This window comes from Haliaeetus albicilla, chromosome 26 (genome assembly GCF_947461875.1).
Source record: "Haliaeetus albicilla chromosome 26, bHalAlb1.1, whole genome shotgun sequence".
NCBI lineage: Eukaryota > Metazoa > Chordata > Aves > Accipitriformes > Accipitridae > Haliaeetus > Haliaeetus albicilla.
In genome coordinates, this window is record NC_091508.1 from 22562505 (window position 1) to 22578887 (window position 16383).

The window sequence follows — 16383 nt, forward strand, 5'->3', positions numbered from 1 at the left end:
AGCTGCAGCAAGGCGATGTGTGTGCTGACCTGGGCAGCAGAAGCGATCCCTGTGGTCCCTTGGCTCATCCAGCACATCTCTGATAACAAACGGTGGGTGCCCAGCCCTCCCCGGTGGGACCAGCAGGTCCCTAACCCACCTGGCAGGAGATCTGATTGCTGTATAGAGGAGGATGAGACTGGTTCTAGTTTGGTACTTCCTTCATCCCTAGATTTGACCCTCTCCAGAGATGAGCTGGGAGACACCTGCAGGCGGGAAGCATGTTGCGTTGCCTCCTAAGCCTTGGGCTGGTTTGGGCGTTGCTGCTGTGGACAAGCCAACCATATTCAAAGGTACGGGAGCTTCACTCCGCTCCTTGTTTAGGTCTTCAAGACCCTGTGGGTCAGGAGCTGCTTTCCCATTTTCCTATGGGAACACTATTTGTATTCCCACGGTGAGTGGGTCTCTGTCCAGACTTACCACTGTCCACCTGACCATGCTTCCAACATGGAAATAGCCCCGTTGTTCCATTCCTATTGTGTATTTTACCTGGAGAAACTGGAAGAGGAAGAATTGTCACCTTGCACACAAGGTGTGGGAGGCGGCTGTGCTCACCCTGTGCTGTGCACTGCCGCCTGGGGAGGTCACATCTATCAGTAATCAAATATGTGTTAGTCCTGCATGTTAATGGTGCTGTGCCAGCCCTCCCAGGCTGACCAGCTCCATTCCTACTTTGAGAAGAAGTTGACCTTGCCTTCTAAAATTCTTGTCCACTCTGGAAAACAAGCAGACAAGACATCTTTACTGAGCTAGAAATTTCTCTTGAATGTACCCTCTTTAATTTATGTTCTCTTTCACTTCATTGCCTGCAGCAAAACCCATTAATGGTGGCAGTTTGTGACACAACTGAAGGCTTCTCTAATGGGCAGCTCTCCTGCAATTCCACCGTGCTCTGGCTTCGGAGGAATTTGCTGGCATTGTGGTGCTCAGCTTCTCCCCCTCCATTTCCCAGGCTCCAGAGACTAATCCTTCCTTCGGCTGGTTTTGCTGCTGCTATGGCAATATTTTCTCCCCCATAGTGGTAATCATGCAATGGTCTCTGAGAACAGCAGGAGAAGCGGTGCCTGTTAGATGCATAAAAGGTAAGATGAACTACATGTCATAAAACTTTTAAAAGTTCCTTTTTTGTGTTTGTGCGGGGGTTATTTTATATGGCTTTTGATATGAAGCTAAAATTGCACATCAAAAAGGATAATGCATCTTTAAGCTGTTACAATGACTTCTAAATTTTTCATTTAATGTCAGTGAGGAAAAAGCCCCCTCAGTTGGCTGAGTTACGTTGGTGAGATGGCTGTTTCATTCCATAAAGTGTCTGCAGTGGATTTGAACAGTAGGAAATCCAAGGGTGATAAATAGCTATTTCTAAGTAAATTTCATGCAATTGCCCTTTGGTTAAAGTCTTTCCTCTCAGCACTTTCCTGTGCACATAGCCCAACTAATAATATTCAGGAGCAAGTGCTTTCCAGTGTGACAACTGATTGCACTTTGAAGCAGTAAATGGCTGATTTCATAATTGGTATAATTTTTCACAAGTACCTGAATGTCATATACAGAAAGAATAAGCAACCTGGACTTAATACGGGAGCTTTTTCAATTCTCCTAAAAATCAATAATGTATTAAACCCCTCTAACTGATTAAAATAATGTGAACCCTGAGTAGGTTTTGTGAGGAAGGCAGGTTTCTTCAAGGGTGGCAGATTTATGGCAAAAGGGTTAATACATGGGGAGAATGAGGATATGTTACAGATGGAGTCCGTTTTCCTAATTAAACTTTTATCAAGATTTTCCCGGTTTGAATTGTTTCACTTAGTGCGATGGAAAAGAGCATTTCCTTTAGTGTTCAGGGCAGCACTTGCAGCATTCGTGCGCGACACCGAGAGCACTGTCCTTGCAGAAAAGATTGTGATTAAGAAGAAAAAATACTGTATCTGTTCCAAAAATCGTGTGCCAGCTCTGTAGGATCTCTCTGCCCTGCGACAGGAGAAGGCACAGGGACGTTTTCCAGCGGCAAGTTTGGCCGGTGCCGGTGCGGTCTCCATACAGCCCCGAGCCCGGGGGTGCGGGACCAGCTCCGGCCTGGGGAGGAGGCTGTGCCAGGAGTTAGCCTGGTGTGCGGGGGGCGACTTTTTGCCCAGGGGCCTCTTTGCATAGAAAAGTTCAATTAGTGTCACAGTGATGTGAATGTTATTAACAGGGTTACAAAAGAAAGAGCGTCTCTGCCGGGAGATAAGCAGAAGGTTATTTTTTCCCCAGGGTTTTAAGATTTCTTGAAATCCTTTAAGACTATTGTGGAAAAATGTCTGAAGATCTATTGAACATTTTTTGTAAAGCTAAAGCAAAGGTGCAACCTGGCAGCAGAGATGTGCAGGTGGCAGGAGCACAAGCAGGCAGGGGGACCGTGCGGAGGGCAGGTGAGGGGTGGGGGCACCCAGCGCCCAGGTGGGTGTATCGGAGGTACAGCAGCTCACACGGACCCTCGCTGGCAGCGCCACGTGTGGCCCGTATCTGGGGGGGTCAGGGCAGTGGGGTGCGCATAAATGCCTCGGAAGGGAAGGCTAAGAGAAAAGATCGCTTGCGTTAAAGGCTGGGCAAGCTGCGAAAGCCCACGGTACCGCATCAGTCCTCAGTAGCGAGGGCATCTGCCTGCGCCTGACAAAGTGGCACTGTGTCCCCTCTCCCTGGGGGAGACGTGTCCCCTCTTGCCCCTGTGCTGGGTAGCCGGGTGGGAGCGTGCATTGCTGCCAGACCTGATGCAGCATCCCTGGTCCTCCCAGGAAGGGCGCTCTCCTTCCCAGTGCGGTCACACGCAAGTGCATTGAGGAATCTATTTAAACTTCACTTCTCAAGATCGAGATCAGACATCTTAAGCTCTGTATTATTCACGTTTGTCTATTGTTTCTAACTCATTTCCTATTTTCCAGCTGAGGGACTCTGCCAGAAGCACTCTTTGCCAGAGATTAAAACAATTTAGGAAGCAGACACCCAATTCCTTTCTTTGGATAGTAGGCAAATTGGGTATCTGTGAGAAGCAAGCAAATTTTATTATCAACAGATAGTTTGCTACTTAACTATCCTTAAGAATCCCCTGGTATTTACAGGCTTTTTATGAGTTGTCCTGAGCCAAAAGGAAAACATGGTGCATGCCCTGCAGTGGTATTCCAGCCGTTGCTGTGTTTGGCCCTGTGCCTGCTGCCTGGTACCCCTGCGGGACCACCAGCAGCCTGGGAGGACAGTGTGGGGAGCAGACGTTTCAGGGGAGCAAAGATGCTGCAAAACAAATGTACCTGATGCGGGAGGAAGAGCCTGGGGTGCTCCTGTGCATGTGTGCGGTGCTCCCCGCGGTGGGGACCAGCCCTGGCGAGCTCCCCGCGAGCTCTGGCCCCATGCGTGTGCCACGGGTGCCCGTGGGGCAGGTGTTTGCATCGGGGCTCAGGCTCTGCCGGGGCTGGCGCGGTGCCCTGCCTGCACGGGGATGGCCGGAGCCGGGGCCCTTCGGGTCTTAACACGCTAATGCTGTTCTTGTGCTGCAGCTGGCGTCACCATTACCAAACACGAACTATTAAAACGCAGGCAGGTTTGGGGAAAAAAGGGGGGAGAAGAACTCCAACACCACAGGGCTAAGGGCAGCTGTGAAGGCTTCATGGTAGCTCTGTTCTGTTTAAGCCTGGCCAGTTTATGCCCACCAGAAAAGCCTTTTGCTTTGAGTTTGTCGGCTGCTACTGTGCAGTTTGTGCTCTGCATATCTCCTCCGATGTTTGTAAAGAGGCCAAGGGACATGTGAAATAGCGTTTATGTCATTAGCCGTGGCTCTCATTGATTTGTATCAAAATAGCTGTTTTAAATGTAATTACCACTAATTTGTGAAAATGCGCCATTAGATATGTAAATTCATTGGCTAATGGATGCATGCGGCAGACTACAGTGAATGGGATGACGTGGGATAACGAAATCGGAACCATTTCTCAGTTTGCTAAGCAGGTTCCTGGGGGCTGGGTTTCGGTATCTGGACATGCTGGGGGTCTCCCAGGCACCTTTCCCTCAGCCCTTCACGCAGGGCATAGGCCACGTGAGACCTGGAGCTTTCTTCCCAAGCAAAGGTGCATTTCCCAGTGTGGGAAATCCTGCAGGAGTCCAGGAAGACAAAGGGGATGGCTCTTAAAATTATACAAGGATCAAAAAAAAATCATGGAATCATTCATCAGGATTGCTGTAGTTCTTGACCACATAGTCAATGATTTATTTAATCTTAATATATTCCACAAAGAGTCCCCATATTTCCATAAATATGTCATATCTACCTAATACATAGTAATGAACCTGCTCCAAGGGTAAATAAATAAGATCTAAGCTCAGCAAGCCAATGTTTATCAAAGGGAGATATACAGATATTGAGTCCTTTAAAGTACCATTCTTCACAGCAATCACAACCAAGTTAGGCAATTTATAACATGTCAAGTCAATTAGAAATCCCAGTGGGCTCAGTGTGAGCCCAAGTGTGGAGGGGGGCAGCTCTGATGAAGTGGGTATGGCCATGCGTATGCAAGCAGGTGTGAGCACGTTGGTGCACGGCTGTTGCACAGATGAGCGTGATGCGGTGCTTCAAACCCTGCAGGGCAGCACCGCCGGCACTGCTCCTCTGCAAACACTGCCGAGCTACTGGGGACTTTTTGCTAAAAGGGTTCCATTTACAAAGCTAATTTCATGTAGGTGTTTTATAATGGGAACTTTTAAGTCTCATCTATAGAAAGATTTCTTAATTTTTGTTCTGAGGAATTGTTTATTATGAAAAATTGAAATAGTTTCAAACTGAAAATTTTACTTGGACTGTTCTAATTTTTCTTATTACATTATTTCATGGAATTATATTAGCAGTACATAAGGTGATGTAATATACTAGTCTAAATATTTTTACACAAATACATTGGAAACATAAGAATACAGTTGCAAAGGGAAATAACTATTATTTGTTATAGGTTGCACCTTCTTAATCTTATTTTCTAGAGCAAAGTATTTCCTGTGTTGTGATTAGTTTGACAAAGTCAATAATAATAGAATATTCTGATTATGTCAATATGACATGTAATATTATGCACTTCTTCTACTATTATGCATATTATGACATGACTTGACATGATATGACAGGTCACATTATGCGCTAGTATTGATGTCATAAAATAATGTAAAAGTAATGAAAACAAATTTTGAAGTGAAAAATTTTAAAATGAATTCATGACTTTTTCCTAAGAGAAATTCCCAAGCAAATCTTTTTCATTTCCATTTTTAAAGTTTGTTTTATTTTCATCCAGACAGCAAATGGCTTCTGAAGGGTTAATGTTTCCCATAAGGATGGAGCCCTGGGTTTTGATCAGCTCACAAACCCACAGCTTGCTCCTCAGCTTTGAGCTTTCTCGTGGTCCACATGCACACCTTGGCGTCCGTGAGCCCGGCACGTTGGCGGCATGTCTGGTGCTTCTGCACATGTACCACGTTCGTGTGCGATGCTCTGGGGTCCCACGAGTGGGAAGGCCGGGTGATGCATGCTAACAAACACATCTGTCTTGTGGGACAGCAGTCTTAACGGGTCATTTTGAGCAGAAAAATGTCAGTCCTGCTAGTCCCAACACAACAGATGTGGAAAAATATTCAGCGTGTTAAAAGCACAACAAAAGAAAAATGCAATTTTTTTTGCTTTATAAATTAAAGCATCCCATCCTTTCAGTCACAGGCGCTGGGGTGGTAGAGGAGAAGCGGGTGCGTGGTCCCCATCTCTTTGGGAGTGTGGTACCCCGGTCTTTGGGGAACTCTGCCCGGCAGCTCCCAGCTCTGCTGCCGCCTGCTCTGGGCATTCACAGAGGGGGTAGGTCACTCTACTTTTTCCGAGGTAAAACATTTTATTCTTCATCCTCTGCTTTGCTGCCTGCTCATTGCTTTGCTTGCCCACAATACAGTCATGTTGTGTGTTGGCTTTTAAAACTTCCCAGGAGGAGCATGTAGAGAGCACAGAAAACCCTGGAGAACAGAGACATGTCCTGGCAGACGAGGCAACACGGGTGATGAAGATGCTCGCTGACACCAGACTGGCATATGTTTTACTCGTGAGCTTCTCATGTGAAGTATGCAGCATGCTGATCCTAATTTATATTCATTTTTACAGGGATACAATGATAATTCTCACTTCCCAGAGACACAAAACAGTTTGGAAAACATTCATAACGGGTCGCTGGCGAGCTGGATGCTTACAAGCCTGAGTCTGTCCTGTGCTCGTGTCCGATGTAGCTGCAAAGGTTTAGATTCCCTGTGCAAATCATTAAGAAAAAACGCCACTTGCTGGCAGGCAGGTAGGAGTTTCAGTGGCCTGGAGACTAAAGCAGGAATCAAACATGGGCACCAGGGACTGTAGACTGTGCTTGGTGTTCTCCTGCCTGTGAACCAGTCAGATAACAGAACGGCTGGGATTTGGATTCGTTTTTAATGAAACACTTTTTGCAACAATCCTACAGCAGCCCCAAATGGTGGCAGATAAGAGGACTGCCAGGTGGAAGATCTCCTTCTGCCTCAGCTGCTTCGTGAACCCCTTTGTGAGGGAAGCCCCCAGCGATGGCCGTGAGGTGCGGCGGCAGTGGGGGCGGTGGGGAGGGACGCTGGCGGGAGGGGGCGAGGGCTGGCGGCCAGCGGCGGCCGCAGAGGAGCAGTGTTGGCGCTGGTGAGCGGCATGAGGTTGCCAAAGGGGGGGAATGGTGAGCGTGGGTGCGGCGGGGACCCCCTCACCCCATGAGTGCTTGGGCAGGGCAGCCTGACGCCCCTCGCCCTCTGCGGTCCTGTGCCCAGGCTGGCACCCGTGGGGTCGGGGCAGGGGCTGAGAGGGTGCTTTTGGCACACTGCCTTAAAACAGAGAGCACCCTGCCCTGGGTTTGGCTGCAGCCTCCGGCAGCCACGCAGGACCCTCGCCTGCCCCGCTGGCCTGCAGGACTCTCCAGTGCCGCTCCTCCGGGGCAGGATCGGCCCCGCGGCCCACCGGCCCCTTCTGTTACCACGTGGCAGACAGACGTGGCTGCCAGGCCCATGGCGTGGCCGCGCTCCTGGCCCGCGTTGGCTCACTCGGTCGCTGGACGTGTTTGGCGTGGGCCGGCCTTGCTGCGCGCTCCTGGCACGGCACAGGCTGCGGTGCTGCCAGCTGCACCGCGTGCTCCAGCACGTCATGCATCTTTGTGACAGCTGGATGCAGCTGTCAGAGGGATCACTGCCGAATCCTCACTGCCCCATCGCCTGGCACAGAGGAACCACACAGATGTATGTCTCCGGAGCCCCTTCCCCAGGGCCTTCCAGCCTGTGGGTCCCTGTGGCCATGCCAGCCAAGCATGGCACCCATGCTTTGCCATCCCTGGCCAACAAAGCCAGCAGAGAGGCTGGACCCAGGCCGGGCTCTCCTCCTGACCTGAATTTCCAGCCAGCATGGGACCTGCTGCCCAAAGCCTCCCTCCATGGGCACTCAGAGCCCCCCAGGGTGTTCCTGATCCGCCGTGACCGGGTCCCATCCTTACTGTGGGACATTTGCCACCTCATCTTGCGGTGAAAGTCACACAGCAGTACCGTCCCCTCGTCCTCATGTCCCAGCAGCGCTGCTCCTGTCTTGCAAGCGGCGCAGTTTGCCACATGAGGTGCATCATGCACATGATTTACTGAGGCTTCTCTCTGCTGCCATTACTCCTCTGCTGAAGCCACTATGGGACCATGCAGGTGACAGCACGCTGCTGCTCTGGGGGTGAATCTGCATCTCTGATGAGAGCTGCCTCTGCTCGTGTCCCACCTCCCTGCAGCCCTGCACCAGCACCAACGCTGTTCCTCTGGCAGAGCCTGTGCCAGCCCACCGCCATGCAGGATGGGTGACCTGCACCCCCCTGGCCACGGTCCCCCCCGCCTGCAGCGGGACCACCTCTACTTCGGAGTTGTCACGGCGTGGGGGAGAGGCTCCATGTCTCCAGGGCTTGTGCGAGGGGATGTGCCTGCCGGTGGCTGCCAGCCCTGCGGGATGTTCCCTGCCTGGCCGCGGTGGGAGAGCCCTGCAGAGCCTGTCGTCTGCCGCAGAGCCTGCCCTCCCCTGCCAGGGAGGCTCTTGCTGGGGGCTCTGTCCTTAGTGCATGGGACGGGCGATGCTGCTGACAACTCTTCCCAGGCACGAGAGACCCTGGTGATATGAGAAAGGTCATTCAGAGACCTCAACACTGTCGTCCTCAAATGGAAATGTCATTTTTTATTATTCAGTGCTGATAGAGTGCTCAGAATAAAGGCTGCTGATGCCTGGGAAAGCGTCAGGTCGGACAGCCTCCGGCCTCTGCTCCCGGCGCTTTCCCGCACGCGACGTGGCGCAGAGCCCCCTTGAGCTGCCGTCCTCCTCCTCAGCAGCTGCGGGACTGCTGTCCGCTCCCTTCCCGGCAGGAGCAGCGGTTGTTAGCGAGGGGCTGCGTGGTCCCTGCCCGTGGTGCCTGTGCCGAGGGGGCCGGGAGCGTGCGGCTGGGTGGGCACCCGAGTGCCGAGAGCTGCTCCTCGCCAGCCCTTCGACTCCCCTGGGCTCCGAGTGAGCCTGCGGGAGGGAGGGGGCCTGGGGGGGACCCCGCCAGCCCTGGAAGCGGGGGGCTGGGTCTCGGCTGTCATCCACGACGCCACCTTTGCTGCCTGGACCTCCTGCCTCCCTGCCTGCGCAGGCACTGGGCCCTGCTCTGGGCATGGCAATGCAGTCTCGGAGAGGAAGTTAGCTCGTGTTACAGACTTGCGTTGGAGTGCCGCTTCCATTTCCATGAAAGCAAATGAAAGGGTTTTGATCCAAATTGCATTTCCTCTCATAGTCTGGAGTATGACGGCACATTAAAGCCTGTAATATTCCACTGCTGCTCTTTTGCATGATTTTTTAATTAAAAAACTATGGAGTAAACAAACATTCTGCTCTGGAGTAGCCCTGCAGAGACCCATCAGCAGGCACATTTACATCCCTGTACTTTGTCAAGAAAGTTTATATCTTAACAAAAAAAAAATATTAATAATATCACCCACCCAAACAGTTAGTATTGGATAAAAGTTTGAAGTGAAAGGCAGCTGGCAACCTTCTCCAGCCCGTGAAATGATATTAACATTTTATTATTCTAAGGTGAGCTTTTTGAAACGGAATTTTAAATGTTACCCTGCTGTTCCAGAACACAAAAACCTTTAATTTTATGCAAATGAACAGCGAGGAGCTGAGCGCTTAATGTAAACGAACACTTTCTTTGTAGGAGAGGTTGGAAGAGAAAAAAAAAAATTCCCAGGGATTCTTTAATTGCTGTCTGAAATTATGTAAATCCCACCGCTAGGCAGAACGCAATTATCCCGTGCCCCTCTCTGCCAGCATTGCTAATGTCTAACAAAATATCGGTGGGTGACATTTAGTCGAGGTAATGCAAATGAGAATTAATTTTTTTCCAAGACAAAGGGCAGCTAAAAGATCACCTCATTCACACACGGCGGAGGAGGGCAGAGCCAGAGGGCTCTGCCGGGGAGGCAGCACCAGAGGGAGTCGAGGGCACCGCAAAGTTGGGCTTGTGGCACTTGGGGACAGCTGGGCCCAGGCCAGAGCCTATGAGAGCTTCCTTAGCTTTTTATTTTTTAAAGGAATGAAACCCGGGGAGGTGGGGGCAGGTTGTTTGTTTGTTTTTCTTTTTAATTCATGGTCATTCTGACATGGGGGCAGGGTGGGAAACGTGATTGAAACCCCCTAATGCCTCTGCCTGGTGTTGGGTAAAGGCGGCTTGTGATTTATCACCTACTTGTGCTGATAACTAGCAATAATTCTATTAAATATTCAGAGTGAGGCTTTTGCAACACAATTATCAAAGGGGATTTGTTAGAGCAGAAATGCTTCACGAGCACAAAAAGGTGCTGCGGGTGCAGGGAAGGGGCTGCTTTGTAAAGGGCTTCCCTCGGCCCCGCTTTGCCCGAGGCTGGGGTCACCTCCACGCTTGGAAGGTGGGGGGACGGTTCCCATCTTTGTAGCACAAATCAGACAAGTCATACAGGGATTTTCCTTTTTTTCTCTTTTTGTTTTCCTTTTTGTTTTTTACTTTCGGTTCTTGCATTTCACACCTACCTTTGCTTCCAAGGCCGCATCTAAGCTTGTGACTCTGCTTACCTTTTAAAAGAGAAAAGGAAACCCCAGTGGGAGCTGGTGCAAGGCAGGGGCAGGTCTGTGTGAAGAGTGATGAAGTATATGGATGCTCAGAAGGCTCCGGATCAGGGTAAGAAGTGCTTGTGGAATTATCCTTTGAAATGTACACTCTCTGCGGGGAGGCCCCGGGGATCATCCTTGCTGGAGGAGACGGCCTGAGTTACACCATCTGCTTGGGATTTAGGACAGGCAGAGCTGTGAAAATATGAATTAAAAATACAGAGTAGGAAGAAATAGTTTCCTCTTGCCCTGTCTTTCTGAAATTATACCAACCAAAACCGGATGGCTGGTGCCACCTGCATGCCGCGGCGTTCCCTGTGATGGGGCTGGGCTGCTGGTGGCCAGCAGGGACCTCCAGAGCCCCAGCCCTGCATGGCGAGCTCTGCCGCCCAGCACCAGCCCCACCTGAGCACAGCTGCTCTGGCAAAGCTCAGGCACGTCCCCATTTTTTGCGTTCAGTTCTTGCTGCATCAGCTCCTCACGGTCTTGCTGAGGCAGCAGGAGAGGGGCCAATGCCCACCAGGAGCCCCCGGACCTGGGCGAGTGTCGCCAGCAGCCTGCGACTCGCTCCATGGTCCCGTTTATGAGTGTAGGAGCTCCAGTGCTGGAAAAGGAATGGATGTATCATCTGTTTCTCATTGCATTCCCTTCCCTTGAGTTGTTGAAGCTAGTGCATTGAGAAGTGTATTCCCCTGATGCCCACACCGTGACCACCAGCCTGCCCAGACCCTCCCCCAGCCATGCTTGGCACCCACAGGGGCTGCGCTGGTGCAGTCCTGCTGTGCTAGTACTGACACGGGGGATGAACGTGAGGTGGTATGACAGCAGGCAGAAGCTGTCTCTCCTCTGCAGGACACTGCTGCTGTATAGACAGAGGCCGTCCTTGTCCTCCTAAAATTTATAATCTTTATAATCTAAGATTTAGACTCCTCAAAGCTTTATGCCTGTCTTTAACCTGTAGCACATGCATAGTCTCAGTGGGATTTCTCATCTGCTAAGAGTTAAGCATGTACATAAATCTTTGCAGGCTGGGGGCCTAAGGCATTCCCACGCACACATGCACACACATTCCTGTGCACACGCGTAATGGAACAACCACTGTGCAAACTCACTCGCGGAGCCTCCTGTGTCAGACTGGGGAGGCACGCCGAATCCTTGACGCTCATGCCAACCTCCCGAGCATTTCTCAAGCATTTCAGATGCCATATGGATGTTGAACTTCTGACACCACCTTTAGCAAATTCCCTCTCTGTGTCTGCGTCTCTGGGAAGCAGGAGGTGGATGTTAGCAGGCAGTAATTGTGCCAGAGGTGAGCGCGAGCAGGGAGCAGTCATGCACAGTCGCAGACAGCATTTGGATTGGAGTGGGAGCAGAAAATAGCTCCGGAAAGCACTGGCATGCCAGGTACTTGGCATGGAAAGGAAAGCACGTTGAAGGCTCGCTGTGCAGCAAGTCTTTCCCTCGCCTCCCCCCGGACTGCTCTCTCGCAGATGTGGCCAGAGCAGCCTGCACAGGACCCAGGGCTGCTCTGCGCAGGCGCTCTGCTCCAGCCCAACTCCAGTCTAGTGCAGCCTCCTGTGCTCAAACGCTGTCGTGAAGATTTGTTACCAGGTTCCATCACATCAGCTTCATTTTCAGCAGTGCAAGCTGGTCCAATGTGATCCAGAGTTAAACTGAGGTAAGGAACCAGGGCAGATTTTTCATGGACTGGTAGAACTGACAAAATGCCGTGCCAGCCGCAGTACATCCTTCTGATAGACGGTGTTTGTGGGGTGTTTCTCCAGCTGTTTGTATTTAGCAGCATAGTGCTTGCAGGAGTCTGGTCTATGAGAATTCACTGTATGAATCTCCAAGCTTTAATTTCCATGCAGGAGTTTCGCCATCAAATGACAAAAAAAGAAGGAATACACTTCACATTTAAAATCATCCCTGTGAAACCCTTTTTTTGCCCTCGTGTAATGTTTTTTTAAGTCAGATGATATCAAATTCCATGAAATTACTCTTTCCACTTCAGATCTGGTGTTTGCAATGTGAATGGATAAGGCCTTTTTAATTTGGGGTTAGAAAATCTAGGCAAAGTCATCACGTGAGAAGTGGCATTTCATAAATGTCTTGTGTTCTGCAGCATTCACTTTATTAAGGACTAAATTGTATTAGTTTCCCTAAAACATCATCTGCCCACTACACAAAGTTGTGGCTGTTAGAAATAGACCCTCCAAAGCGGCAGGCAGCAGGCACACACAATGGTGTTTAAGCCGGCAGCGTGCTGCCGGGCCAGGCTTGCCCCCGTGCCGCGCGGCTGCCTGCACCCGCAGTGGCTCGGGTCAACTGCTATTTGTCAAAGGCAGCCGTGGCCGTGGCCCCAGGCAAAGTGCTGATCACAGCACAGCACCCTCTGAACTGACCCAGGCATTTAGCCTTTTCTGAGAAATATTTACAGAAAGGTCAGCAAATGCTTTGTGACAAGACGCTAGCACATCCCTAACCTACTCCTTTCTCACTCCCTACCTCACCCCACATGCCAGTCGCAGAGCAAACCAGGACTTGAGGTCCCTCACACCAACATTTCTCCCTTCACATCGCACAAATGCTGCTATGAGCCCCCGTGCCCGCGCGGGCAGGGACATGTTTCTGTCTGTAACCCCATCTGTTTCCGGAGGATGCTTTTGCATCAGCCAAATGATCTTCCTCGTGCCCCCACGACATCGGCATTGCGCTGCATGAAAAAAAGCCCTTCTCGCCATGTTTTTGCTTGTCCTGATGGCAGCCTCCACTGCCCTAGTCCCCATCCCCACTTCACCACCACCTCTCGGAGTCAAGATGTGGGATCTATGGTTGAAAAGGAATGAACAGGACCTGTTACTGCAAAATGCTGGTGAGGAGGAGGACGCTGCAGCGGGGTTACAAGCAGGATGGCTCCGTGCACTGCACCGTGGCAGCACCAGCTGCCTTTTCCTGATGGCACCAGGTACCCTGGGCTCCAGAGCCAACTGCACTTCCCCATCCTATGATTTCTTCCTGCCAATGATTTCTTCTATCAAACATGCTTTTGCTGTACTCGCTCTGACTGTGTCCAGGCAATCTCAGCTACCAGGCACTTGCTGACCTGTCTGCTGGCTCCGTCTTTGTTTCCCCATCCCACAGTTAGCAGTGTTAGCTGCCCATCCTGGCAGCGGCCAGTTACTGCCCGTGGTGAGGCAGACAGACAGACAGACAGAGCAGCAGCAGGAACCAATCACTCTAAACAGATTTACCAGCTAGAAAGTTCCTTGCAAGAAAATAGAGCAGTGAGGGGCACATGGTCCTGAGGAAGAAACAGGCTTACCATCCCTGAGCCCTCCCTGCCCTGAAATGGCCTGGGTTTGTAAGCAGATCAGAGTAAAAACCTCCTGTAGCTGGGTAATTCTGCCTCTTTCCGATAAGCCGGTAACCCCATTAATAGAGAGTCTGGCATGGAGGGAGCTGTGCTGGGAAAGCGCTGCACCTCAACATACGCAGCAGATTAAAAAGGACTTAATCACAGTGCAGCCACAAAGTGCACTACATGGCATTATTCCTCTGAAATAAAATTTTATATACAGCCTATCTGAGAGCAGCACAAAATAAATACTTTTAAAATCTATGATTACTGTAGGGTTTTTTTTTTTTAATTTTATATTGGTGGCTGAGTTCTGCTCTTGCTCCAAAGGATTAGAGGGATAATTCCATTACAATTTAGTAACAAGATTAAAAGAGCCAGTTATCCATTTATGGGGGTCTATGGAAACGAGCAGTGGCTTCTGGAGGTCTCAGGCTCTGGGTAGGTGTATCACTCACATCACAGACACATCCAAATCAGGTTAAGACACAGGCAGGACATGCCTGAGGTGAAAAGGTCTCTGGGGCCACCTGTCCTGGCTTTACCGTGAGAAGTGTTCGGGGGTTCTCAGGGCGAAAGGATGCAGGTGGAGAGACTTTCTAGTGTGAACGGTCAGGAAGGAAGGAAGAGTAAGAAGGAGTGCTCTAGAAAGAGAACCATTCAAGCCACTCCCCCAGGACCAAAGCACCAGTGCCACAAATGTCAGTGCTGAGGAACCGTTCCACACAGCCACTGACGCCAGGGTCCCCAGCGCAGGAAGAGCCATCTCCGGCTCAAGAGGCACAGGACACCCAGCGCCGACCCATGCGGCGGCTGCTCCCAGGGCCAGAGTGTGTCCCCAAGAGGGAACGGGCAGCAGGGTGCTGGGGTGGCTGTGACGGAGATTGCCAGATCCTTTCAGCTGTGCAGAGCCTGTGAGAAACACGTATCAGCTAGAGTCCTGGAAAGTGCCAAGATTTGGTACGCCAGGATCTTGGCATCTTTCCTATCTCCACAGCTGGAAGAGGAATTTGTGACAGCTTCCATGGCAAATTTAGTTTCTTCCTATTTAGAAGTAAATTCCTAAATTCTTGAACACTTTTTGTCTCCAAGTTGTCTGTGATTTTCTGCATTGATAAAGCCTTGGCTCTACAGGACAGGAAAGCTTGAGGTCAGCAGTGGGAATTCCTGACGGGTGTTGAGTTATGCAGGACGCATGGTTTGTTTCTCATTCCTCCTGCCTCGCACAGGTAACAACAAGGACACAGCATTATAATTATGCATCTGAGTGTCAACTTCACACTGATGATCTCTTATGCAGCTATGAGAATATTTGAGCATTTTAGTTTAAAAAGCGCTTTTCAGGAGCATTACTAAATTTCACTTGCAAGGATATTGGCTGAAAATGACCATGGCAGAAGATGCAAACACAGGTGATGTGGAGGAAGGGAGTTATTTAGCTGTTCTAATGAGTACACATGGGAAAGCATTTGCAGCGCTGGTCCAGCTCTGCCCCGCAGATTGGAAACCCCACTGTCTGAAATTCTCTCTCAAAAAAATAACGTACCTGTCAAGCTACATATGTGGAACTGGCATGAAACATTCAGGGTTAGAAGCTAGCCATCACTGGCATTGTTCTGTGTATCCTCTATACTGATTAACTGATTAATTGATATTTAATTGATTGCACTGTCAGAGCAAGACTTTAGCATGTGCTGATTGTCTTGCTGACTGTTACTAACAAGTCTGAAGAGCATTTAGTATAAATCCGTAGGAACCGTGCATGCAAAAGGTACAGAAACTGCTTTGGTGGCAACAAAGACCTGAGTTCATGGAGCACGGTCAGTGAGCAATGTAATCATTCACACACAGAAAGGTCTTTCTCTTTGCTTTTAAAATAATTGTTTAGAGAAATTTAAATTTAGCTGATTAGGTGGGGTAAGAAGTGTCCTCAGTTCAATTGCCCCAGCAACGTGCTGTGCTCTGCTGTCTACTCGGAAAGCTCCTTTGAAGCATCTGTGCCATTTTTGCGCTGCCCTCTTTGTCCCCGGGAGGTGCATTATCCGAGCGCTGCCACCACCGTGGGGGGACCGGTGCAGACGGAGGATCCGTCCCCGTGCCACGCGGAGCAGCAGCCTGGTGAGAGGAGGCAGGTTTGGAGGAGCAGCCAGGACGGGGCTCTGCCTTCCGCTCCGGCCTCAAGCAGGGAGGGCAGGATCCAGCCCGCGTGCCTGGTGGGCAGGCTCCGTCCCCTGATGAATGGTCCTGTGCACGTATACTACTTCTTTTGCTGTTTGTCAAGAGCTTCTTTAAAGGCCTCTCACTCTGCAGAGTTACAGCCTGTAGCAATCTGTCCTTTTCTCCTCAAACAAACCCTTTATAGGCTTGTTCTTGTGAAATTTATGGGTTGTTGGGTGAAACATTAGGAAACATTACATCAAAAATGTAGAATGCTTTTCCCAGCCTGAACCAAGGTCTGTGGCAAGCGCTGGCTGCTGAGATATGGCTCTGACAAGCCTTTTCTTCACAGCGACCGGGGCTCCTAAGTAATAACAGCCAGGACCGGGAGCCCCTCCGCCGGGACCGGGGCCAGTTCACCTGCGTGCCCCTTCGACCAGATTATCCCATCAGAACTGTAAAGATGCAGAATACGTCACGGATCAGTCTGGTTTTCAAGAGGTGCGGGCTGAGGTGTGCTGGTGAGCCCCCCGAGCTCCCCGGGGGAACAAAGCCGGCTGAGGAGCGGCTCTAAATGAAGTACGAGAATTTGAAAGGACCAGTAGGTTTTCGGAAGAGCCACCAGACAATTGCA